Genomic DNA, 27280 nt, shown 5'->3' with positions numbered 1-27280 from the left:
TGCGGCACTCGGTCACTTTTGCAAATCGCACATTTTCCTCTTTAGTGTTCATCTCCCAGAGCAGCGGCTGTCAGCTGCATATTTTGTTTTACTGTTAAGATGTATCAGCATTAAGTTTGCATTCTTAGCTTAGCTCTAATTTTAGATTCAGGCTTAGTTTTTAATTCGTATTTATCTCTGTCTGTTGCACCGCGGTCCTGAAGACTGCCGTTTCATTCCACTTTTATTTCTTATGAAAGAAGGCGAGTCACTATGACGTAATTTCATTGGTCCTTGATGGTGTACATTTGTGAGCGACAGAAAATGGGATGTTCAATTAGATTTCCACTTTTGACAAATCTTTGAATGCAAGACAGATTTATTTGATTTGATTAATCAATTTAAGAAAAGCTTGTTTACATTTTTATGTCTTACACTTGATCAGGTTTTAATTCAGTGCAGTTCTCCACATAGGACCAAAAAACAACCCTGAAAGTTTCTTGGACATAATCAGCGGTTCTTTCCACTGGTGCATGTGAGTAATCTTCAGCATTGCCTAATCAAAAACATAAAGAGTAGTGCCAAGAGAAACACACACACACACCCATACACACACCAAGCTGCAGCATCAAAGTACAGAACATTTTTTCCTCAGGATCTGTTTCTATTTAACAAGAACAAAACATGCATGAATACATACATCGGTACCCCTTCACACAACACATACTAGTAGATACACACACACGTTCTCCACGTAGAAACGATCTGCATGCAGACTGAATCAATCCTATTCACTACCAGCAAGCACAAGGGGATAGCAAAGCTTGCAAATGCTGACGTAAGCTAAAATTCCCTAAAAACCCCCAGAGCTACTGCTAGGATTCACCTGCAGCCGCCTGCATTGGCCTGCTGGATGGTGTCCAGTTCTGGAAACAAAACATGACTTGGCAAAAAAAAAAGAACAGCGGTGTCTGTTAAAGCAGTTGGTTTATTATGTTAAATCATTGTGTTTGTTTTACAGCTTTAAAAAAAAAAGAAGAAAAAAATCCCACATGTGGTCAGACTACAAAGACAAAGCAGCCAGAGCAGCGGACGTCATGAAATCTACCTCTCACTGCTGGCTAAGAAATAAAAGTAAATTACACCCACATTTGACATCTAACACTGAGAACAGATACTCTAGAAAAAACTAAAATTAATGTCGCTTTAACTCTCGTTTTAAAGAAAACTGTGCTAAAACACTAACTGCTAATAGAAAAATACTTAAAAACTAATTTCAGTTTGCATCTATTATTGCGTCTGATACCGTGTGTTGGATGTATCAAAAAACAATTAAAGTTGCACAATGTTAAGAAATAACAAACCCTTTCTGCTGCATCTCATAATTATTCCACCAAAAGCTTCACATTAACTCTACAGTACTCTGCCATACAGAGGAGTTATAATAAATTCAATGACAGTGAGATACCCAGAGCTTGTGACTGTAAGACAAGCACTACCAGATTTATACCAATAAAAATCTGGTATTTATTGGTATAAACTACCAGATTTATGCCAATAAATCTGGTAGTTTTGTGATTGAAGTTTGACTCTGCATTACATCCAACACTCCAGTCATATCTGGTCATCTAGGAGACCAAGTGAAAGCAGAACTAAGTACATCATCACAGGAATCAACCAGTTCTTATACAGTACAGCAACAATGATACTTGAAGCACTTGGTAAAGTTAACACTGAGGATGAGCACAATTGACAATGTCCACCATGGAGGACAAGGTTGGATGCCAATTGTCAGAACTTAAAGGGAATACCCAAGAAACAGAAAAATATTTAACCACAGGCTCTGAAAACTGCTGAAGACTACAAGGATTGGCTGACCAGCCAAAGTTACACGAGAGCCCAACAAACTGTTGGCTCTCCATCACATCAGTTAAGGTGTGCGCACTGTGGCAGAAACTGACCTCTTTCCATAAGAGCCTCAACATTCACCCAAAACCCAGAAAATGGCTGAGAAACGGTTTAGACCCAACATACGAATAACAGCTGCTGGTTGACAGAACAGTCGCCCCAGACCGAAAAACCAGACAAACCAACCTGTGAACTGCTGTAACTGATTACATGGAAGTCTATGAATCAATGCCACAAGCTATACAAGGTCAACAGTACAGAGAGTATTCTCTGGAAACTTTCTGAGGCTTTGGGAAAATTCGGACAGTGAGCCCACGCTGGAAAATTTGGTCCGACACATAAATACCTGAAGAAATGCCGGAGAGTTCCCTACAGAGCAAAGATCCTTTGAAGATCCCTCTACAACCCCTGCCTCATCATATAAATCCTGACATCATAAACCCGAATTTGACCTGTAGACTTTGCTAGCACTTTGGAATAGAAAATAATGGGAAAGTTTCACAATAAAAAGGTGAATTATTCTCCAGTGTTTGAGTTGTGCCTGTTTTTACAAGCTACAAAATATACGAATCTGGTTAAAAACAAAATCAACTTAGTAATAGTTTTAGATAAAAGCTTGAAATGTAATGTTTTTTATATTGTATATTATTCATGGAGCCACCTCATGAACTCATGAGGTTTTTTCCCCTCTAAGGTGTCAACAATTCTGTCCCCAATGCAATATTCATGAGCAAATGTGGACTGTTGTAATAATTTAACATGACAAATGGCCCCAAGCATCTGGCTTTGATAATTATACAGAACATTTTTTTTTTTTTTAGCCTGATCCAAGCCTCAGGTGGTGAGGCGGAACGTTTCGGACCAAGTCTGGTGGGATGCAGGGAGGTCTGCTTCATCTGTTCGTGTTCACTCCGATGCATTGTGACAGCAAAAACATAACAGCGTCCCCTAATGAGTTCAAATCTGGAACAAGGCTGGGAGGTGTTTATTATTATGACATAAAATTAGGCTCCACAGCAAAATCCTCAGATCTAGTTCTTTTACTTTAGCTATAATTTAATGGGTTTCTTTTCGTCTGAATGAAAACCAAAGAGAAAAGACCAAATAAACTTCATGTTGCCGACATCACGTTAAACAAAAAGGCTAACAGTAATTAAATACAGGCTGTAAAAGTGATCGACATTCAGATTCATCTCAGCGCGATCCGGAGGGAGACATTAAGTCATAAAGGTTTCTCTTTGATTCAGTCAAAGAGAAACCAAGACGAACGCGCTTCAGCGTCCAGCGTTTCTGTTTAGAACAATCCTCACGAGAACAACTTTCTGCTGCCAATCTTACAGAGTTTAAGTGAATTAAATATAAAGATGGTGAAATAAATGTATACATGCTCAGATTCTATTGAGGCTGAGCAGACAAGGACTTGGATGTTGTCAAGTCCTTGCATGGCTCGATCGTGAAATACTCTTAAGTATCCCCCTAAATGTCGAGGCAATTGGTAAATAAAACCAGGATGGCTATTTTTGCTATCAACAAAGGAAATGCAAAAGAAAGAACTATACATTATTTATGAAGACACGACAGCTAAGCCACAGTGTAAGTTCAAAACATATTTGAGGTTTCAGATTACCAGCCAGCATGTTGCGGGCGTGCATACCATTCTGGTTTTCTTCCGGAGAGTCGGAGACTATAACACACACTGGAAATGGGAGTCAGAGAAGCATGCAGAGTTAGCCTGTTGAAGACTATTTCAGAAGTCGCTCAGAAACCACGAAATAAAAATTCTCATAAGAGGAAAGAGCTCACTGTCCCCACAAAAGAAACACACACAAAAAAACATAATAATAATTTAAAAAATCTCTGAAATATTTGTTATGGACTGTTGACATTTCCTTATTCTGGGTATCTGAGGTTATTGAGGGAAAGTTTAAATGGAGAGAAAATTTCCTTGGGGATTAAAGGGGAAAAAAACTAATTTAAAAATGAATACCTTCAACAGAAATGTTGAACATTTGTTACAAAACAAACGGCTTATATCTATGTGTGTGGCAAGGTTTGCTCAAATAGTCCCCAATTACTAACCGATTCACACAATTCCTATAATGCTTATGGAAATATTTCAATTTTTAACCCTTTCATGCATAAAATGTGATCCTTTAGGTCAGGATTTCGTTTTCCAAAGCGTTTTAGATTTTCTTAAGGTATAAAAAAAAAAAGAGTGGGAAAAAAATTTTAAATAAAAAAAAATGTTTTTCTAGATTTTTATTTTTCTGGGTGATCAGTTGCAATCTTCTCCAAATACAAAGTTGTTATTTGGAAAATACATCAGTAGTATTGTTCTTTACGGGCTACTTGATGTCACAATATTTTTTTTTACCTGTAAGGGTCCCCTACAGTAGAAGGAGGGACTGGGTCGGTCTGTCGGCCATACTGGATTTAACAAAAAACGTTCTTGTACTTGCAGCTGATGGCCAGTAGTTGGCAGTGTGTTGTATGATGCACTAGTGTCCACTTCAGTGGTCTGTGCGCATTTATAACATAAAAATCCACAAGAAACAAGAAAATGGCTTGCAGACAGCTGTCCACTGTAGTGACCACTATGCATGAAAGGGTTAAAATGATCTCTCAATGGAAAATTTCTACTTCTTTGTAACATTTACACAAGTAAAACTATTACTAGTCCATGCAAACAAGGACTCTGATAAGGTGAGTGCCTTTTCGTATAGACGGTGTGTCGGGTCATGACTGCTTCCTATTTAACACACACTGACCACTGCCAGGTCACGTCAGCCTCACAGTGCTGAGCTGCAGCACTCCTCACTGCTCATCCTCCCCTTCATCACAACTCCATTTTCCCTTCCAGAGTCATGAGGAGGCCTTAATGAATCAGCCTATTGAGCAAAACAGCACTGGGCACTGGCTTTGACTCTGCCAGATTGTGTGTGTGCGTGTGTGTGTGTGTGTGTGTGTGTGTATCCATGTGTGTGTCAGTGTTGCCCCACTTTCCCAGCCTCCTAAAATACAAAGCTGTCATTTGTTGCCTCTCTGCTCAGCAAAAGCTCCACAGGCCAAGAGAGCTGAAAGTGAAATTTCCATGAGTGAGTTGAAAGGTGCGTCTTCGCGTTCGCATTCCTACAAGAACGGTGAAATGCGCTGCGTTATGCTCGTTTGTGCTCCAATCGGTGACTGCAGCCTTTTTAGATTCCTACTTTGAATGACATCATGAAGGCACTGAAATTCAATATTCGCTTCTTAACGTTCCTCAGCCACACCAATCAGTGAGCAAACACTCAACGTATCCACAAACCAGAAGATCCAGAGTCGCGTCGGTAAGATCAGAGCCGTCGCTGGTGTTGTTTTTCCCCATCCTAACACAACAGCAGTCAGGATACGACAAATCATAAAAAATGTGGCCTTAAGGCTCCAACCAAAACCAGCACATTAACAATTAGCACCGACACAAGCGCCCACAAACCAACAAAATCTGTTTTTCGTCAGCCAGGCGCAAAGGAGACAGCTGTTATTTATCAGGAAAACTCCCACTTGGAGTGTAGTTAAAGCCGTTTGTATCTGAGAATCAGGAGTGTGTCAGTTCTTGGGAAGGACACTCAAGTGATAAATAATCAGCTGAAGGGGATCAGTGGAAGTCAGTCAAGGAGAGGAAGAAGAATAAGCAAGTTCAATTTCGTCAGTTTATCCCTGCCAGATAAATTTGCTGTAATTAACCTTTTCTCAGGAAATATGATTGAGATCTACCTATCCGGTGTATTGTAGACAGATCTGGTTATGACGATGTTGAAGTTCTTCTGTTTGATTTAGATTAAAAAAAAATGTTTTCCTGACTTTTAAGTAGTTTTGTTATTTTGTAGATGTTTTTTTTTGGTACATTTATAACGTTAGAAGTTTTCGTAGCTCAGAGCTGCTTCATCCGCAATCAGTACACTAGTCTTCATCATGTGACCAGTTTCTCAGTTGTTGTCCGATGCTTCCTGTTTTATTCTTTACAGTTTAATAGTTTGTTTGGTTTTTTTGTGAGTTTTAGTTTTTTTGCATCCTTTCTCCGTCACAGGAGGATGCAGCAGTCAATGCAGTCTCTCTTTCTGTGTCCCGGTGGTTACTGGAAGTAAACTGTAAAAAATAATTGTATATAAAACATGATATTTAAACATTTCACAGCAAATATTCACAGATTTGAAATATTTATTAACTACAGATGAGTCAATTGTACTACAGAATCAATTGTATTGCTTTGGGGCGTGTTTCATGGGATCGAAACATAAGTTCATTTTAGCAGATTACTTGATTTCATTTTTACATTAAATGCCTAAAATATTATCTAATTATTTAGATTCCATGCTACTCACTATCTGGAGTTTAGGATGGCAACAAACCCAAAGCAGACCAGTATTAACACACACAATATCAGCATGTCTGCACCACCGCTGAGTCGAGAACAACTGCAGAAATTAGGAGAAATTAAATGTGGAGGAACGGCTAAGAGAGACTTGAGAGAAGAAGCAGTGAAAATAAAAATAAAAACGGGGAGGAAAAAAAAGCCAGCAGACAGAAAAAGACAGACGGAAAGTCTGAGACTCATTTGTATAAACGGTTTACGAGTAAAGTTATTGCCCGTCTCAGTTTTCTTCCTTTGTGTAAGTGGCTTTTTCTCAACCTTTATATTAACAGTTTTGCATCCATTAGCTTCTTTAAAGGATGCAACGTCCTTCCCTCTCTTTCACTTTCATGTTCTCACAAATGTGAGTCACATCAGACCAGTTTACAAGAATGACCCAGTGAAGAAGAAAAAGAGAATATTCTGAAGAAACTGGGAGTTCGTCTCACGAATCTCTGCAGAGCCAGTTAAATAAAAACAGACAGGAATTAAGTACAATTAACTGGTGAGCTTAAGAATGAAGTTCAGCGTTTTATTATGCTATTTTAGGAACAACGAGAAAACAAAAACAAAGACTTGGCGACATTAAAAAAGTCCAACCGGGAACATGTCGCAATCAAAGCTGATTAAGTTATTCATTGCATCTCAATTTTAGCCATCAGCCCAGGATAAACTGAACATAGAAATCACAATGAAACTCATTACGGGATTACATCGACAGCTGCTAATCTCCTTTCTATTGTGGAGTAATTTATAAATTGGAGCATTAGGAGTTTAGCCATAAAGCTTAGCTGTGGTTGTCATTTAATATGGGGATCACGTCCAAAATCACAAAGACGTCAGCTTCAATGGGAAGCATGGGGCAAGGTCAGAGTAAAAGGACTGAAGAGCTAATTCATTACAACAGTAGCAAATGTCAATACAAGATGTCTTAACACCCATCCTCACTTCTACAATTGAGGCAAGTTTTATCCTTGCTTAGCGTAGCATTAGCCAGCTTGCTATGATACCACATGAATAAAGCCCACTGGGTTTATTCATGAAAGAGGCTTGTAAAATAATTACAGCAACACAGCTAAAAGCACAGTGAAAGGCGACGCACGTCTCTTTGCGTCTGCATTTGTTCCAGGTCTCCTTCAGACAGAAACTTGCTGCATTGGAAGCACAGGGCACAGAGAGCAGTCATTAAAAAGTTATGACAGCTAAGCGCTAACTTTATAAAGCAGTGATGCCTTTCTTCCACACGCATTTAGCTGGAACAGCGTTTCAAAATGCTGCCAGTCGAATAATCCGCAAGTCATGTCGAAACAGAGAGAAATTACGCTAGTACTAGCATAGCGCTTCAGCTAACCCTTCCACATCGTTGGCAGGAGCAAGAAGGAAGTTTGCAAGAAGGAAACCAAACCCAGTTGAGGAGAGGTAGCCGACTGATGGGAACCTCAGGGGAAATAAAATATTAATAATAATAATATTAATAATAATAATAAAAGATTCTACTTACCTGCTTCACACTTGCACTAAAAAGTCTACGTTTAGAAATGACCAGCTCGTATCTTGGAAGTTAAACATAGGATTTACATTCTTTTAAATCTGGTGAAGTTGAACATTCTTGCTGTTTGATTAGCTAGATAATGTCTGTAGTATGTTTTTCTTCCTTATATTCACAACATAAAATTCATTAATACCATTATAAACCAAGCAAAGGCACAATTTGGACACTTGGACAGGAAAGAAAATGAAGGACGCAGTCATGTGTAAGTGCAACCAAACTAAACGATGACGCCTGAAGAAAACGCAAAATCTCAGAAGATGATAAAAGAGAAAGCAGGAGCTTCAATTTAACCATCAAAAGTAGCAACAAAATTGATTTTATCAGCTGACAGGTGTGCCAGTGGTGTTTTAATGTCTGAGCTGAAAATAACAAGGAGGGGAAAACCAAAGCAGGGAAACAGATCAGGACGATGAAGGAGCAACTGCAATAGGTGACAGTTTGAGGATATTCTCAGGAGAACAGAGAGGGACGGACACTGATGAGAGACTACGCACGTTCGTGTGACAATACATGGTGACGTATGACAATGTTTTATTAAAATGTATAAAAAACTAAGCAGCCTACAGTATAATTACTGTACTGCTTTCACATCTAAATGAAATATTTGTCAAATAAAGTCTATTGTGGATTCTTTTAACCGCAAACTACGGAGCCCTCCAGGGGACATGGGGATTTTTTTTTTTCTTTTGCGTTCCCTCGCAATAATCTACTGATCAGTTCATGCGGCATAACTGAATACTTTTTTACGGTGGCCGCCGTACTTTCTGCTTTAATACAAGCTTATAAGGTTTTTCCATGGACTATTTCTGAGTTATTATCGCGGGGTAATCAGTCATCTGAGTTTTAATTGTGTCTCTATTGTGTTCGTAGTCTGAATGGTTTAAAGGGCTGCTTTCAGTGCCGTTCCATCTCAACCTTGCATGCAGAAAATAAATAGATTTTCAATCAGTTTTTTGCACCAAAGACTTAATAATAATAAACATGTTTTCTCTGAGGCTCTGTAAGAGCCATATGAATGAAATAAGTAATTATTGATATGACAGGAGCAAACTAATGGTGGCCCTCTACCACCATTAGTTTGCTGTGTAGTTTGCACATTTTATTTTAATAATAAAAAGTGTTTATTATTAACTCTTTGGTGCAAAAAACTGATTGAAAATCAATTTATTTAATGCATGTTTATGTCTGTTAAGGCTCAGATGGAACGGCACCGAAAGCAGCCCTTTAAACCATTCAGACTACGAACACAATAGAGACACAATTAAAACTCAGATGACTGATTACCCCGCGATAATAACTCAGAAATAGTCCAAATAGTTTGGATGTGCTTTTATTTCTTTCCTACTTACAGAAAGTTTCTGTTTTTATCATAGGTTTGTTGTGCTTTCTATACTGAAGAAAAATATATAAAATGTCTGATATTTCACAACGAGATATTAACATTCATGGAAAAACCTTATATAAGCTTGTATTAAAGCAGAAAGTACGGCGGCCACCGTAAGAAAGGCTTACAGTATTCAATTATGCCGCTTGAACTCATCAGTACATTATTGCGAGGGAACGCAAAAGTTTTGTGAGGGAACGCAAAAGAAAAAAAATTCCCCATGTCCCCTGGAGGGCTCCGTAGCAAACCAAAGCGTGGTCATTTGTTCAAGGCTTTCCAAAACGAGCCCAAAACTTCCCTCCTGGTGGCTGCTGTGTCCTTGACAGAAACCACAGAGGAGGAAAGATGGGAAGCTGAGGGAAGAAAGGCCTCATGGAGCACTTCACTTAAACATTTCCCTTTTTTACTTTATTTCAAACCTCCTTGCTATGTGTGAAGAAATACTCTAAACAGAGCAGTGCTGTCCCTCTAATCCACAGGTGTGAAAGTTCAGTAGCTGGAACGAGAAGCATGAAATTCTTACCTCTTAGAAAGGATTGCTCTCTCAACTTAATCACGTCTTGTAAGCTACAAAAAAGAAGAAAAAAAAAAACATCATGTGTTTCAGTCTTCAAGGACTTTTGCAACCAGAAAAACCACAGTAGGCATCTAAAGGTTAAGAAATCTGACACAGCTCGAGGCAGAAATAAGCATTTACTTTGAACGCCGCGAGTTTTCTGAGTCCTGAAATGGAGAGGAACAAAAACACAAATGAGGAAATCTCTTGCTTTCTTGGAAGGAAAAACATCTTTATGTGCTGTAAAGAGATTTCTGTGGTCTTGAAATCTCAGCATACTTTGTAATTCAACAAAGTGTAAGTAAAGACCAGAGGTACAACCAACAAGTTGTATGAGATGATCTGGACTTCACTCAGATCTGTGTAAAAGTATCCACACCTCATGAACATTTCCGCATTTTATCACACTGCAGTCAAACTTTGATGTATGTTACATGGATTTTGTGCTATAGGGAAAAAACACACACACACACACACACACACACACAAAGCCGTACAGGATTGGGAAGTGTAAGGAGAATAATACTTGGCTTTAATATTCTGATTAGAAAAGAAACATTGTATTCATCCCCAATGAGCCCATGCTTTTTTAGAAATACCTTGTGAGTCTGTTGGGCAACATCTCTGGCCTCCTTACAAATCTATAAACTAAATTTTTACCTATTCCTTGCAAAACAGCTCAAGCTCAGTCACTGGATGACTGGATCACCACAAGTCTGCCCACAGATTCTGGACTGAAGAATATTGTCAAATATCTCAAAGTTTGGGGATTGTTTTACAACCCAACCCTGGTTTTACTTTCTCCACAACCTTCTCCCTGTTCTGTCTGCCATGTTTTCTTATTTTATTATTTTGCTTTCGTGATGCTGTTTGTTAAGTAATGTTCTCTACTACATCTGAGGCCTCCCCTAAGCAGCACTGAGATTCAATTACGCACAGGTGAACTCAGTTTTCAAATAAAGGGGGCCTCTGTAGGCAATTGGCCGCACTTGATTTCAATTATCAGAAGCTGAAGTCAAATGAATCTCACACTTTTAGAATTTTATCCACAAGATCTTTTCACCGCACAGTTATTTGCCACTTTGGTGTTTGGTTTATCACAGAAACTACCAATGAAATACATTAAATTCGGCTGATATAGTGTGAGAAGACTTGAAGTTCAAGCAATGTAAACAGAAGTTTAGATTGAGAAGAGCTTCACCTCAGTTACGAGGTTCAATGATCGTATTCTTGACAGATCTAGAAAAAAAATTAACAATACTATTTTGCACCATTAAATTCTCCAGTTTCCTTTGATGCCTTAACCAGTTTTTGTTTTTTGTTTTTTTAAGAATTTTGATAAAAGTGGATTAATTGAACAGCAGAGCTCCTTCGATGATCAGCTGGGCACAAAAAGGCATCAACGTAGATCCTTCCTCCCTGCAGCAGTTTGACTTTATAAACGTCACTGCTGCTTACCCACAAACTCAATAAGTGTTTAGATCAAACCTTGAAGTTTTTCCTCAATCCAACAACATCGCTGCCATTTTTTGCACATCCTTGTTTTTTCTCCATTTTTATAAATATTTTTTTAAACGCACAAATATTGGACATTTTGTATTATTTAAAAAAAATAATCCTACCCTGTTGTACTTTAAAAAAAAAATAAAAATCAGACTATGTTATATTTGATAACTGAAACGTATTTTGTCATGTTGTAAAGTACAGTCTGTTATTATTCCCTTTTGGAAATGTTATTTTTGTGTAATGTCTACATGCTTGGACTTGTCCCGTCACTTTGCTGGTGAATTTCTCCACTGAGGTCCAACAGAGGCCGATCATTTTCCGTTCCACTCCACTTTACGCTCTGCACCACCTGTACCATCACACTGCAGGAAGCCCAGAGGAGTCGGTTTTCCCTCAGTGATCATCTGTGTCATCCACAAAAACACCAACTGTGTCAACACCAAACAGCATGGCTCGCCATGGGAGAACAAGAGCTGACTGATGACATGTGAGCTGTGTTTTTGTTGAGGTCACTGAACCTGACTTCCATGAAGACGATGACGATGATGATGATGATGATGATAACCAGCCAGTGGGGAGTTTTGGGACCGGTCCCAAACAACACTTCAAAAATATTTGGAGCAATTCCAGTGGGTTGAAAATAGGAGGCCAACAAACACATTTCAAGTTGATGGTCATAGAAATGCAGTTAGGCCGAAGATTTTTGAGCTGATGTATACGTTGGTCAGATTATTATAATTATTATTATATGTTTTTTATTTGTTTGTTTTACCAAAATGTAGTAATTTTGGACTGGCCCAGCTATAATTCAGACTTTAATCTGACTCATCCACAGATCCTATCGACTCTGTAGGTGGACCTAAAGATTAGGGTGATGGCAAAGAGGTCTTCCACCCTCAAGGTCTTGAAGCTCTTCAATTAGCAACTCATTAAAATTCACTCAAACCTCGTCAGCAATTACAAAAAGGGATTGACTGGTATAATGCAGATCAAGTATGGATAATTTATCTGCCTTTTTTTTTGTAAAATGACCTCATCCAATGAATAATTGTGGCCATAACTGCAGATTTATGCTTATTTAGATAATTGAAAGTTGGACTGCAAAAATTAGTCATACAAAAGAGGTTGTATGACTGTAATAAAAAGTATTTTTAGTGGTAAAAACTTATCCTCTCTTGCATTGGACATATTTTACAAGGCTATGTTGGAGCACATAAAGTTATTATTTTTGTTTGTTAGTTTTTTTTCAACTAAATACCCTGGAAGTTTTCTCCAAGAGCAATGGTTTTATATTGACAGCTGGTGAACGGAGTCATTATTTGGCGATTTTCCAACTAAAATGATGAGATGTTTTTGTCATATAACTCTCTTCTCCTAGATTAGAAAAGTAGTATAAGTTCTGCGTGAAATAATGTGAATTTGAAAAGTTGCTGAATGATCCCCAGAGTTAAAAAAAAAAAAGAAAAAAAGTATTTTTGTACTAAATGTCCATTTAGTGCTGAAGGGGTTGAAGAGCATCTGATTGAAAATAACCTTAATATCAAACATACTTTTTACTAAGCTCACATTTCTATATTAAGATATGTATTTTCAATGATCTGATATAAAACCCTAATTGTAAATGTCGTGTTTCCATGAGGTGTTAACAGAAATGAAGACTTGAAAACCTTCTGTGTGTAATTAATCTATATGCGTTTCAGTTAATGAACCGAGTCACTAATATGAACTTTTTTTCAATAAAACTCTAATTTGTTGAACACGACTGCATTAGCAAAGCCCTGGAGTTGTCAGACAGATCATGTCGTCCTGGAGGGGAGACGCAGGGAGACGAGAGAAACCAGCACAGTTATATAACGAGTGTTTCTGCTGACCGCTGCCGTGGCCTTGGTGATCTGGCAGACGTGACTGTCCAGCAACACAGGACGACCCTCTGCAGCCTCGTTACGTAAAACCCAGACACGTTCTGAGAACTTCTACTTTATTAACTCATTATTGGTTCAGTGACATCACTCCATATGGATCAGATTTACAATAAATTAATATAAATTGGTACCATTAAATCCCACAGATTAGACGTTTTGTGATGTTTTATCACGCAACTCTTCATTGATCTCTTTCTTAAGATGCTGTCGTTCTCTGGATAATGCTCTGCTGCGTTTTGCAATAAGAGTCTGGTTTGAGGTTTTGTAAAAGATGCAGCAATCACTTGTGGGGTAAATAGGGCCTCTAAATTTAAAAAATGAAAAGTAGGCTTATAAAAACGCTGGCCATGACACACGGGCAGAGTTACAGGGAAACAGAAGAACCCTGGTTCAGAAGCAAAGGGGGGGGGGAACCCAGAAATACAAAATTACAAGTAATAAACTTGGTAACTAAGTACAAAAGGATGAAATTATTCTGAAACACTAAACTAGTAAAGCTAAACACGTCAAAACCTGTTGAACAATGATGAATGTAGAAACTGAACTGAATATGGCGAGTCGGAAGAAAGGTAAATAAGCAATAAGGAAATGAACGAAACAGAAACACAAATGAAAACCCAATATTTTACAGAAGAGAGGCGAGCAATTTGAAATTAACACAACAGGCTGTAAAACTGCCAGGCAGATTTTGACCGCTAAAAGGCTACGAATAAAGTAAATGTAATAAATGTCATAGTTTTATTTTATAGACTCTGGGTTCCAGAACATCCAGTCGTGTATACCCGCTTGCTGTCTGGGAGACTGGTGCCTCTCTCTCTCTCTGGGCGAGAGGGAGGACACCCTGGAAAGGTCGCCTGTCCATCACAGGACAAACGACCACACACTCAGTAACCAATTAACTCAACAGTCTAATGTTTTGGAAAGTGGCAGGAATCTAGAAAAGAAACCCCACATCCAAACTCCAACGCAGAGGGAACCCAGGTTATTGCTGCGACGAACCAGAGCTGACCACTGATCCTCTGAATAACCAGCTGCAAAACCGCTGGGAGATAAGACTCACTGGCAGGCTGTGCTTATTCAGCAGGAAACAGAACAGTGCATTTTATTAAAAAAAATAAATGAATAAATCTGAATAATCACAGTTCAGCTGTTTTGCGGGGACTGATTTCCCCAGAGAAACAATCACAGGTGAATCGGTTTTATTAAAAGGTGGACAAAGTCGGCAGCTCAGGTCTGTGAGTGTTTGTGCGGCCACTCATCTAACCCCAAAGGAGCTGCATTAGATAAAGAGCTGCCAGCAGAACATCACAGCCTCGTTGTAGCATTTGTTTCACTGCGTCAGCAAATCTAAATCAATTTGAAACTGTTCTTATTAAGAAGGACTATCATTATCTATTAGCCGAATCTATTAAAGAGGCACAACATGTACACTGGCAACACAAAAAGTGATAAAGGCAATAATCAGCCAGTGTTCTTTATGTGATTAAAGTCGCCTAATATTACAAACTCAAAAACAATTCCTTTATTTTCTCTTCATTTATAGCACAACTTTTGTTCTCTTACTTTTTTTAAAGGTGGTTATGCTACATTACTTTTTATAGATGGAAACATTTAGCAGCACATTCTCAGAAATGAATTGCAAATTCGCGATCAGCTTATTGCTCGAATCAGCCGTTGAGACTTGATGTTCTTTTGAGTTCTGCAACGTAAAACACGCTTTGATCAAGGCACAAAAATGCTGAAATAGTTCAAATATAATTAATGAATCCTTTGTCTGAGAGTGAACGATCAGAAAGCAAACACTCCCTAGTCTGTTCGGATTAAAGCCTAATCCGAACAGATGAAGAAGAAGAAGCATAAATACTCGAAAGCAGACCTCCGAGCGACTAAACCCTCTCCATCCTAGACCAACAATATAATTATCCAAATTATGAACAAATGGGTTCATAAACACTGAGACCTTCAAGGTTTCTAAGTTTCAGACTTGGTGGAGCCAAGAGCCTTTTTACCGTCAGACAATAATATGAATTTAATCTCGTGGCTGATATTAAAACATGTTGTTTCTCATCCAAGTGAAATCTGTCTCATGAAGCACCATTCGGCTGGTGTCGCTGTGACTTCAGGCGGTTTAGATACTTTTTTTTTTTTTCTTTCCACTTAAGGTTGAAAGAAAAACAGCGCCTAGCAGCCATTGGCCGTGACGCCGGACACACCCTGAAACCGTCCGTTGTCGTTTGTCCATCGCAGGACATAAGCTGTGCATGTACTCACACCTGAGGACAATTTAGAGAGACCAACTAACTTAACAACAATGCATGTTGTTCGGTTTGTTGTTTTTGGACTGTGAGAGGAAGCCAGAGTACCTGGAGAAAATCCACGCATGAACAGGGAGAACATGCAAACTCAAACCCTGGACCTTGTTGCTGCAAAGCAACAGTGATGCTAACCGCTCCTCCTGGAAATACGATTACAAATGTAGAAGGAGAAAAAAAGAAAAACATATTTGTGCATTTTGTTTGCAGCTCAAAAACAGTATTTATACTTTCAGAAGTTAACAGAAAAGCTGAACAGGGTATAGAAAAGTCGTGTTCATTCAACTATTTTATTCTGCTATCACGGATGGTTTTGTAATTTTTAAAGCCTTACTGTATTTGTGAAACTAAAACTAAAATACACTTTTCATAAGCCAGGTGTTACTTATTGTACTGCGTTTTTAGCCAGATGTGTTGCTAAACCCCTCAATGCACCAAACAGCCTTGCTGAAGAAACGGTTCAAGAGGACTGCAAAACTACAGATCAGTCCATTATGGAAATCTTTCATATGTTAAAAACTTTAACCCCACGCTTCAACAACAAGCCTGTTTCTTCTACTTTCCACTCTCTGTTAAGTCCCAAGGCCATGAAGCAGATTTTCCAGGGTATAGCATCAGAATTTGGCCAGAACTCAAAACATCCAACTCTAGGCTACGGTAGCAAAGCCTTCCTGATCCCAAGATGGATGAAATCACTTAAAGCTGAAAACAACCATTAGGGAAATACTATACCAACACAGGAGTCCATGCAGAAACACAGTAAGCAGGATGTTTAACAGTCTCATGTTTGTGCTTTTTCATTTTTCCCCCCCTCTAACCTCCAACCCAAAATGTATCCGTGACCATCCTGAGAAGACAGAAAACAAAAGTTGGGTCGCATCCCGTGATTTCCTCTGCTGAGGTAAAGGAAATTCTGCCTTCACATACTTCCCATCCAGCGACAACAGTCCAAGACATGTGACACATCATCAAGCACATCTGATAGGGTATCTCTGCATGGCTCCAACCAGACACATCCTCAGTGGAAACAATGTGTGTATGTGTATGTGTATGTGTGTGTGTGTGTGTGTGTGTGTGTGTGTGTGTGTGTGTGTGTCAGAACCCTCGGGACAGTGACCTTTTCATGTAAGCAGTATATTTGTTGGGTGACTCCTTGCCTCAATGAAATAAAAAAAAAAAACAAGATTTCAACTTAAAGGTTGATGGACATATAACTCTGTCACAACAGTATCTGAACAATCTATTATGCCTAACAAATCACTCTAGGTAGATGTTAGACTTTAAGTCTAACATCTACCTAGAAGATCGGTGCAATTATGTTTAATGCATACCTTGAACTTCTTCAACAAGCTCCAATGTAGTTTTTTTTATTATATAGGATAGAAAAACAAAGAAGAGCATACTTGTGAAGAAGATGTTTTGTTTTTTCCAATAAACACTTAAAAAGTGTTGTGTTTTAAAACCATCTTTAGCTTCAATTACAGCTGAAAGTCATTTGGTGCTTCGCTCTGCCAGTTTTGTGTAGTTTCCTTATTTCTATTTTCAAAATGGCTCTGTCAAATGGGATGAAGAGCATTCTTGAACAACTTTTATCTCCTAATCGACGTTTGAAATAGTCACCTTACTAAAATAATGTAATTTTTGCCAATAGTCCATGATTTTAGAAAAGTGATGAAATATTGCTGCAATGAGAAATAACCCCAAACTAAAGCTACTCAGAGGAACGACCAGCTGAAATCAATACTCTAACCGACAAACTTCACTTTTTTGTTTTAAGCCAAACAGTTATAGGGTGGATCTGTCTTTCACAAAACTACATTGTTGCGATTTGAATGCACAGGATGTAATGCAATGTTGCTCCTTGAGTAACTGAAACTTGTAACACATTGGGAACACTGGGTGTGACAGCCTGAAATGTGCTTCTGCTTGTTTATTTCTGCTCAGGCTCACCAGGTTCCCACTTGCAATAAAAAAGTAACGATGGTGGCGTCGAGCAGAGGAGCGCGAGAGGTGGCCTGTGGCAGATGGTGGTGCTGTATGTGCCCTGAGTATACTGTAACTAACATTTTAATATGTATGTTTTAGATAATTTAAAGAAAAATCTGTTATGTAAAATATAGACAATAATATATGCAACACTGCTGCTTCGGTTTCTAACGACAATTTAACAACCTACTGCAGAAAAAGAACCAGCTCATTGGAAACAGCGTGTAAAATTTTAAACAACCACAAAACAAAACCACTTGGGCCCAATCAAATGTTAGTGGTCCAATTAAATAAAGACGTAAATGTACTTAACATGCACACGTTAAGGAAAACACGCACCACAGACATATGTAGAGATTGTTTTGCAGTGCGAGGGTTAGGAGGAAGGGGGATTCTGCACCAAATGCAACATGCGTCACTAATGAAAAACAAGCCTCCAGCAGAGAAAAAAGAAGTACAAGAAGACTGTAAAGGCAGATGGCACATATATACTGTTAGTGCAGCACGAACACTGATCTCAGCACAAAACTGGGACTTAAACACAAGATTTAAGTCCCAGGGTGGCGTTTGGTCACAGTTTTCAATTCCGCTTGTGTAAATATAACAAGACATTGCAGCAGGAAATGAGAGAACAGTTGATGGCATCGCAGACTGTGAACAAGTCTATTTAAGCTGCTGTAAATAAAGGATCTCTTCAGCCACTCGGTATTAAAGACGTTCCACAGCCAGTGGTCATTTGGTACCAACCATATCCTCCACTGCCGCGTTGTATCGTGTTAGTCTTGTGCACAGATTTCGTTGCACTACGTTTTGGACTCTGGTGCTGTCCTAAAGCGACAAACCCACCCAATAGAGTTGCTAACTTAGTTGTAATGAAAAAAAAAATAAATAAAAATTGTGACCCGAATCGAGCCATGCTTTAGAGGTGCTAGTGGGAAAGGGTCGTACTACTCTGTACAGGCCTCTTATTACATGGAAGTTAACCTGTTGAGATTTCAACACTATTATGTCTATGCCTTGTATTTTAATGCTGTGAAAAAAAAAAAAAAAAAAAAGATGCTTTCAGGTAAATAAATGCCTTTCTACCAATCTGACCCTGCATCATCTGGAATGACATAATTTCATGCTATGCTATGCAGGAGCTCCATCGGCATCCATGAAGACTCAGTTACGCCGACAGGTCAAATGTTAGAAGTGGTGACATGACGAGAGGGCTGGCTTTGTTTCCAGATAAATTCAGCAAAATTATTGTGTGGACACTTGGGAGAAATTGCATTGTTGAGAGGAATGGGCTCAGCAACTTTCTGTACACACGTTTACAAATGAAGTCAGCAGGTAGAAGAAGATTCAAAAAAGGAAGATGTTTTCTACAGAAGTATGCAAACTGTTCATTCAGATAGTTTACAAAAGGGAGGGAGATGCCAGCAGATAGTAGGAATCTGAACATAATATACCAGAGATGTTCTGTCCTTTACACAAGTACAGCTTTATCTGTGCTGGAACAAGATGGATTTTGCAAAATGCACATAGCTTTTTGAAAGCCTTTCATAAGGATATCTCAACTCTGCTGAGAAAACACACTTAAGAACACCAGAGTCGTGTTATTTTCTGTGAAACAACCCACACCGGCAGTGTTTGGTCAGTGGCCGACTGTCCAAGGCACAGAACCCATGTAATCCATTTTTAACCTACTTTATTCAAGAGGACATAAGCACAAATCCCACAACATTCCAGCTCCCATAACTGCTCTTCTTCTTCTGCACTGCTTTAATACTTCATCTCCCTTGGCTGATTTGTAGAGCCATTTCTGGCGAGAAAACAGTCTAAGGTGGAAAGATTAATGTGAAAGATATACAACCAAAATCTTGTCAAGTCAATGGCAAAAAAATATATTGCTTGATGATTCATTTTTCACAAGATTGGTTTAAAAGAAGAAACAAATACTAAGATTGGGGTTTGAAGTGATCTAAAACACTTCAAACCCTTCACTATTATGGTAAAATAGTGAACTTTTTGCCATTATATATCCATTTTATTTAATATTGGAGAATAAAACAGTGGATTCGCACAAATTGTTAGCAGGAAGTCCATAACCTGAATTAGCAGTAAATACTAAAATGGTTCAAAAAACATAATAGGGAATAAAAGAACTGAAAGGACTGAAAAATATGACCCAACTGTAATACATAGACATTTACATAACACAGGGAGAGCCAAATTCAACGTCTCAGCACTTCAAAAGACTCCAAATACACATCAAACGCTACAACAAAAGGATATTGCATGATATGTCCGTTTTAAAGACATATTTCCCCGGATAACAAACACCAACACAAATGAGTGGAAAGTGGCATCTGAAAACCAGAAGAGCATCGACAGCGCAATGATGATTCAGGATGAAATCACAACGTTCATCGCAGCCTAAATGTCAGCAACGTTTTAAAAGATGACATTCAAATTCACATCCTGTCTGGTCCCAAATGCAAATCCAGCTCACTCAATTGATGACACCCTTGACTGAGTCACTCAGCACAACAGATAAAAGCCAAAACACGAAGGCTCAGCAGTGCTGACCCAGCACCTCATCTTGGTGGCGAGTATGATGATTTATTTATTTTTTATAAACAAGCTAATGTAGTTACAGAAGACATTAAAAAGTAGATAACTATACTGGCATCAGGATTTAGCAGCTAGCTGAGCTCAGCGATGCCAGCTGGGATTTGCTACAGAGTGAGTGATTTAACAATAGCTTGGTTGGTGTGTGTGTGTGTTGTGTGTTGTGTGTTGTGTGTGTGTGTGTGTGTGTATATACACAAGCCGGAACAGATACATGGGTGTGCCAGCCAGATGATTTGGTAAATGGAGGCGTTTGGTCACAGAGGCAGCGGAGAGTGTTTCCTGGACACACGAGGTGAAAAAGAGTTCATAAACAAGCACAGAGAGATTCTCACTTCCTCTTTTATAAGCATTTCATGGTGATGTTTTCAGAGCCGATGGTAAAAACTTTCTGTGTGGGGCACCAGGTGGCTCACTGGGAGAGCAAGTGCACCATAAGCAGAGAGAGGCCTTGACCCAGAGAGCAGGGAAGGACACGCGGTAAACGGCCTGGGTTTGATTCCCACACCCAGGTCATTTACTACATGGCCTCCATTTTCTATCTGCTCTTCTTCCTGTTGAGTTACTAGTGACCAAAGGCCACAAAAATCTTTTTAAAAAATAAATAAATAAATGTAACCGTAAACAAAACTGCTTTAACTAACAACCCAGACAGTGAAAATGCACTCAATATAAACTAAAGTGAGACAGGAAAAACTTCCAACTGACTAAAAGTGACCAAGAGGTCAATACTTTAAGATATTAAAAACCATAGAGACAATTAAAAACACACTGATCTACACAGAGTATCCTCATTAAGACAAAAATTGAATTTTGGAAACTAATGGCAATAGGAACTAAACTGGTTTTATTGTGCTTAGTTTTACATGTTGGCATCAAATATATAAAATGTTTAATGCCAACATTTTTCATGTATCTTAAGATGTGGATGTCGCTGACTTTATAGGCAAAAAAAATAAATAAATATGTACCAACAAATTGTTTTTCACTTTACTTACTTTGAATACTTTAAAGCTACAATGTATCATTTTTATTTACTTTTTTTTCATGAGTTTTCACCCTAATACACCACTCAGTCAACAACAACTAATCAGAGCCCGGAGGAGGGTCTTAGCGCTGTCAATCACTCTCATGCTCATCCCCTCCCACTTGCCCTTTGCTAGGCTACAGCTGGTTCACCACAACATAGTCTGATACCAATACTAAGGCTAATTAGCATGGCCACCAATGACAGCAGTTAAACAATTCCCATTAAGCAGCATACAGGAGGTTGATTGACAGCACTAAGACCCTCCTCCTGGCTCTGACTGGTTGTTTTTGCATTTCTTCAAATGGCAATAGTAGCTCAGGGATGACATGGAGGAGAGAGATCTCTTCCCAGATTATCTGTCTCACACCTTGCTGTCACTACATGGAAAATAAATCTGGAACAAACACATTTTTGTAAAAGTTGCATATTGAATCTCTAAGGTCGTTACGGTCAACCAGCTGGCTTCTCCAGGAACTTCAGAAAGGAGAAAATGAGACGAGAGTATTCAAACATCTTCGTCTACATGCACTCAGTCGGACGCTTTCATCACCTTCAAAGATAGAAGCCCTACATTCATTCTCACACAGCGAGGGGATCAACGCCCACTACGCAGACATCTATCGAAATATCCTCACAGGTTCAGAAATACACACAAACACACATTTGGCTCACACGAACACACCCTCAAGAACACGCTCTCGACAAATGAGTCTCCCGTTTCGTAGACTTGACATGCAAGTAATTAAGCTCAGTCAGTAAATATGTGAAATGACGGGGAAATGAACAGATTTAGTGACCTGGAAGTTTTCATCTTATATGCATATTAATGCAGGCCCTCGGGGGACAGTAACAGGGATGGACTCTAACCAACGCGACTGGCAAGCAGCCCAGACGAAGCCACATACCGAGTCGGCGCCATTCTCTGCTCATCCCGGATATTTTTCATACTAATTCAGCTGATTAAAGACTCAAGCTGTTACGGATCTAACCTTATAAAGAATCATTAGATGGTTATATAATCCCAACCATCAGAGCTTTTAGAAAAAAGAAAAAAACTAACAAAAAAAAAAAGACTATTGGAAAAAAAAACAGACTATTAGGACAATAAAAAACTCCTGACTTTCAGCTCATAATAGCTCTAGTTAATAAAGTATACCAACTTGATAATAACTGTAATTATGGATAAGATGCAATCAATCACTCCAGAAGATTAAGGAAAATACAGCCTGGTCGAGTCGACGTTCCCAAGAACGTTCGAGTCACAGAGACATTTTAATAAGAGGACAACAGGAGAAGGGCTGGGAGATGAAAAGAACCGCTGTTTGTCCAAAAAGCTCCTTTGGCCAAAAATCTTTCGCCTCTTGCATATTCGGAGGTTGACCCCGTTACCGTGGCTACTGCACTCCAATATCTACGCAAAAGCGTCTAAGCTGCATGGGAAGATCGACTGCTGACACATGGTTACCCAGACAAAGGCTTGTGTGAATTCATGCTGAACGTGAAAACAACCAAATGTTTACATCTTAACTTTATGCACACGATGGAGATCCAACGTTCTCCAGACGAGACGGGAGACGGCTCAAGTAACTCCTTTATCAAACGATCTAAAGGTTTTGACATTGGCAAGTATTTAGTTTCAATTCAGTTCGGTTACGCAGCAGCAATTCACAAATACGGAAACCAAAACATTGAAATATATTTGTTGAATACTGCAATGACAGACATTTTTGTCCCCCTTCGTCACGAAATGTCCACCACTCTTAGCTGATCTACCACATGGTTGTCTTCTTCTGCAGGTACCAAAGACAAAACCATCTTTAATAAGCCCTTGTTATCCTCCTTTGCCTTTCTCTGCCTTCTGCTGGCTTTTATCGGGTTGTAGGTGAAAACTGTGCCACCCCAAATCAGCATGTCTAAGGCTCCCTGCTCTCACCTTCATCCACTGAGAAAGACCTCGTCTCTCGTCAGAAGGATTAATAACTGCTTTTCTGTCTTAAATGAAACCGTGTTATTCTGACTGAAGGTCGTCCTACCGTGACAGTCTCACACCAGTCCACTCAATATTGTAAGCAACATAGAAAGTAACAAAAATTGCATTTTGATCCTTTCCCTGCAGGACTGAGATTGCCGTTATTAAATTGTCTCTGCCAGAAAAGCTTCACGAGTAATCTTTGAACCTGTGAGCTTCTGGAGCACAAAACGTTTCTTGGGTGTCTTATATATGCAGATTTTGTCGCCATAAAAATGATACTATGTCAGGATATTTGTTAGACTTCCAAAGGAACCAAAACATTGGATCTAGAAGGTTCGACGAAATAAGATTGAGTCCTGTTTCAGATACAGAGCATCAGTGTAAGGGCAATTTAACACAAGCTATACGGCACATGAGAAAATACGCGTAGTGAGCCGAGAATATTGAGAAAGGCAAGATTACACAACTCCACTAGTTTTGTGAACTTGTGTCCTCAAACAAAGAAAGCAGAGTCCAAGGCTTCATCAAATTGCAGTGAACAGGGAGAAAGGAGCCACATGTTTTTGATAAGTCCTCTAACAGAGCAGGGTGAGGTAATGATGAAGTCATCTCTGTCCTCTGGACAGGTTCAAATTCACGGCACTGGGCGTATGTTAAATACTTTCAGGCACACATGCCTTTTCTGTGGAATTTTACATAATGGAAACTGGTCAACAAAAAAAAAAAGGGGGTCATCGACATGAGCTCCTTTACATTCCAGCTGATTGGATAGATTATGTGTTGTGTTGCGTTGTTAGCTTCAACCAATCAGATCAGTTGATTGATGCTGACACACGATACGGACATAGCAATATTTTTCCAAACGAGAACATTCTTACATTGTCAAAAGGGTTTTACATGAGTTACATATAGGATTTTCCATATTCCAATTTCTTTTTCTATAAGCCTCACTTTACTTTTTGACAACCATTCACAGCGTTAATCACATTTAGTGAAAGCAGAGAGCATTACTAAGGTAACTCCCAAAGTACCGTTTGTTTTCACCAAGAGTTTTGAGCCCAGATCATTGGATATTGATTTATATAACTTAAGCATGGGTTCGTATGAGAATCTGAAATTATGTTAACCTTGCTAATGTTAATGACCAACCGCTTTGACTCTTCAGAAACAAGACTGATCTAGAAACCCAACAACTCAAGATCCCGATACTTGTTTGGGACAGAAGAATAATTAAATGCTGTTCACTGAGCTTTCTTTTTTTTCCTTTTTGAAAAGGGTTCTTTCATGTTCAGTTTTACTATAATATTACGTTGTTCTATCGGTAAAGGAGGATGTGTTTTATCAAAGATGAAGGGAGCCAAATGCAGAAACTCAGGAGTGTTGTTCTTTTTAATAATCAAACTAAAGCAAATTAGAAAATGGAGAAAAGGCGAGTAGGGTGAGTAGAAGATGTGATGATTTAAGATTAGACTAAAGAACCAAAACATAAATATACTGAGAGGGGTGAAAAGTGGAAACAGCTGGCCTGATGACTAAGGACACCTAGAGGCAAAGACAATTACAATGACTGAATAACAAAATTCAGAGTACACAGTGATCTGCAAGAATAACACACAAAGATCAATTTAAAATACAATAAACTGAGACAATCAAGACAAAAACCCAACACAAAGCTGTTTTTCTCTCTTTTCCACATGGAAAGCAACTCTGTAAATGTGTCAAAACGTGATTAATTGTATGAAGCCTTTAACGCCTCCAGAGTATCGGACAAGGCCAGAGTTTGCTGAGATTTTCAAAAGCTGAAATATTCAAAAACACAGCACAGAAAAAACTTCTCGCTGTCTTTGTCACTAGTTTGGCCGCGGCGCCCAGCTTTTGTTTCAGTCTTCATCCTCCAGCTAAAAATAAAACTTTTTAGTTCCTGCAGCTTCGTGTAGCACAGCCAATTCCCTCTGATTGCACTGACACGGCTTTCGTTCCCCACATCTTGATTTGTTTTGCAGATACCCAGTGGACAAAAGGCACGGCCTGAGAGCTCCTACTGAGACGGGGGCGTTTCATGGGATTACTTTAATTTCTCAGTAAAACTCTCAACACCTAGCCTCCGCTTAAAGCTACTCGGCAAGACATTAGGTAAAGTTAAACAGGATTCTTTTACAGCAGTAGTTTTATATGTTTCAAAATGATCTGACTGCTTTAAACTGTAAATACAGCCCTAAATAAACCTTACATTTAGATTACTTAAATATATATTTAACTTGTATTTACTTTTATTGACTGAAACTGAAGTTGTTAATAACCCGATCACACTCTGGTATTGGATATGAGGCTGAGGTCACAGATCAAGACATCATAGTGTTGTTCCAGTAAAATAGAAAGCTACATATCATAAATTGTAAATAATTACACGTTTCATGCGCCGAAGATGTCATTTTTCTAATACCCAAGTCAAGATAAATTGCCTAAATTGACTGAACTACAACACTCTTTAGGTTTAATTGAACAAATTAACATTTAACAACTATCTTCTAATGTTTTAACCTTTATTAGAAGAGAGAAAAGCTGTTAGGAAGTGTTTTAAATTATTTAGAAAGTGTAGTTTTTCATAACTAATGTTAAAAATATGGCGATAACCTTTGAAATATCAATCAGTGAATTTAAGAATGGATTTCTTTTTTTTGCCTCATCCTTATAAGATACAAGTTTTGCCACAGAATACTGTTTTGCATGAACTCATGCAAACCCATCATTACCGAAAGGCTTACAGTCAAGGAGCGTTAGTGAGATCATCATGGGAATGGAAAAGATTGATATTGTGAATGTGACAGTATCGCAATCACAATCTAATGTTGGAGAGCATTAATCAGTTTCATTCTTCATTATTACTCATTTTAAAGCAGATCTCAAGTCACAAAACACAACTCGCATTCTCAACCAGGTGATCTCGACTTGTGGAAAAGCTAATTTTGTGATTATAACTGCACTGATCTGGGATGTCACTGGATTTGAATCCAAACCTGAGCCCTAAATAAATTGGACTTCATGTAACAGAATGCATCTGTGAATTGTTTACATGTTCTACAAATGGCTTTCTATAAACAAACTGACTGTAAATACACTCAGCACTTATGTTCTGTAAAGACCATATTATTTATATGGTCTTTACAGAGTTATTTCAGTACATACTACATTCAAACAGGTTGATGCACATCCAAAATGGCAAAATGCAAAGTCATGTGATAATTTATAAAACTAATAATTACCCGGAGGCGCAGACCAGCGCTCTCGCTCTCTCTCTCTCTCTCTCTCTCTCTCTCTCTTCGTCTCTCTCGGGTCTTGTTTATAGTTTGAACCAGGTGTTTTCGTGTCTCCTTCCTGTCACTGATTTTTACTGAAAACTGTGGCTTGAACCAGCCGCCAGTGGGGCTCGGCGGCCGGCTAACATGCTGTAGATAGAGATCTTCTGCACCAGCTGCCGCGGAATCACTGACTCACAATATGGCAGGAAGTAGAGTCTCCTTCACGCAAAGCGGCGGCGCACTTTTTCGCAAATCCCTCGTTTCAAACGCAGCACACGTGATTCAGGCGGGACGTCAGCGTTTATTATTTATGTTTGTCCAGACTCGGCCACAAGGAGAGTATAAAACAAACAAACAAACAAAAAATGTGTAAAGTGTTTTAATGTGGTTTAGACGTTACGTTTATAAAAACGCTCAAAATGGGCGGAGTTTGCCCACGTAGTTTATACTTTAAACAAATAGACCAGCGTGCAACTAAGATATGTTTTATGTTCTGGATGTAACAGCGGAATATTTGGTCTCATCATCAATATTAAGAATTGATAAGGAGCAGGAAATCATTAAATTATTTATCTTCTACCTCCTTTTCGAACAAATTGTGTAAAATTGCATGCCATGACTATTTCTATTTTGACTTCTTATTGTCTGTTTGAAATAACTAACTAAATAAAAATATATAATGTATATTAAAATGTCTGAATAAAATAAATATATTTTGTTATAGTACACAGGCTCCTCCTAGTGGTCAAAGTCATTTCTTACCTTCAGTCCGTCTTCCTTTAATTCCGTGTTTTTTTTTTTTTGTTCCGCAATTTAGTCAGAATTATTGTAATAAATAAAGTTGTGTAGGATGTGATATGAAACACAC

General features: G+C 38.7%; 1 protein-coding gene across 2 annotated transcripts in view; it reads right to left on the bottom strand.

The window, feature by feature from the left end:
* The window catches only part of add3a (adducin 3 (gamma) a), a 117769-nt gene extending 91176 nt beyond the window's left edge, over nt 1-26593 (bottom strand). The window contains exons 1-2 of one of the 2 annotated variants that reach the window (XM_015051246.1): nt 26377-26593; nt 9737-9780 (exon numbers count right to left, since the gene is read on the bottom strand). The gene's annotated coding sequence lies outside the window, so the exon portion shown is untranslated. Of the gene's footprint in view, nt 1-9736; nt 9781-9910; nt 9937-26376 lie in introns of those variants that run through there. The other variant, XM_015051237.1, reaches the window with a different exon arrangement.
* Between the last annotated feature and the right edge of the window lie 687 nt (nt 26594-27280).

Source organism: Poecilia latipinna, unplaced genomic scaffold, assembly GCF_001443285.1.
Source record: "Poecilia latipinna isolate Pla-1442-1.1 unplaced genomic scaffold, P_latipinna-1.0 Scaffold51, whole genome shotgun sequence".
Taxonomy (NCBI): domain Eukaryota; kingdom Metazoa; phylum Chordata; class Actinopteri; order Cyprinodontiformes; family Poeciliidae; genus Poecilia; species Poecilia latipinna.
Note: the sequence above shows the minus strand (reverse complement) of the source record. Positions and strands in the feature narration are given on the sequence as shown.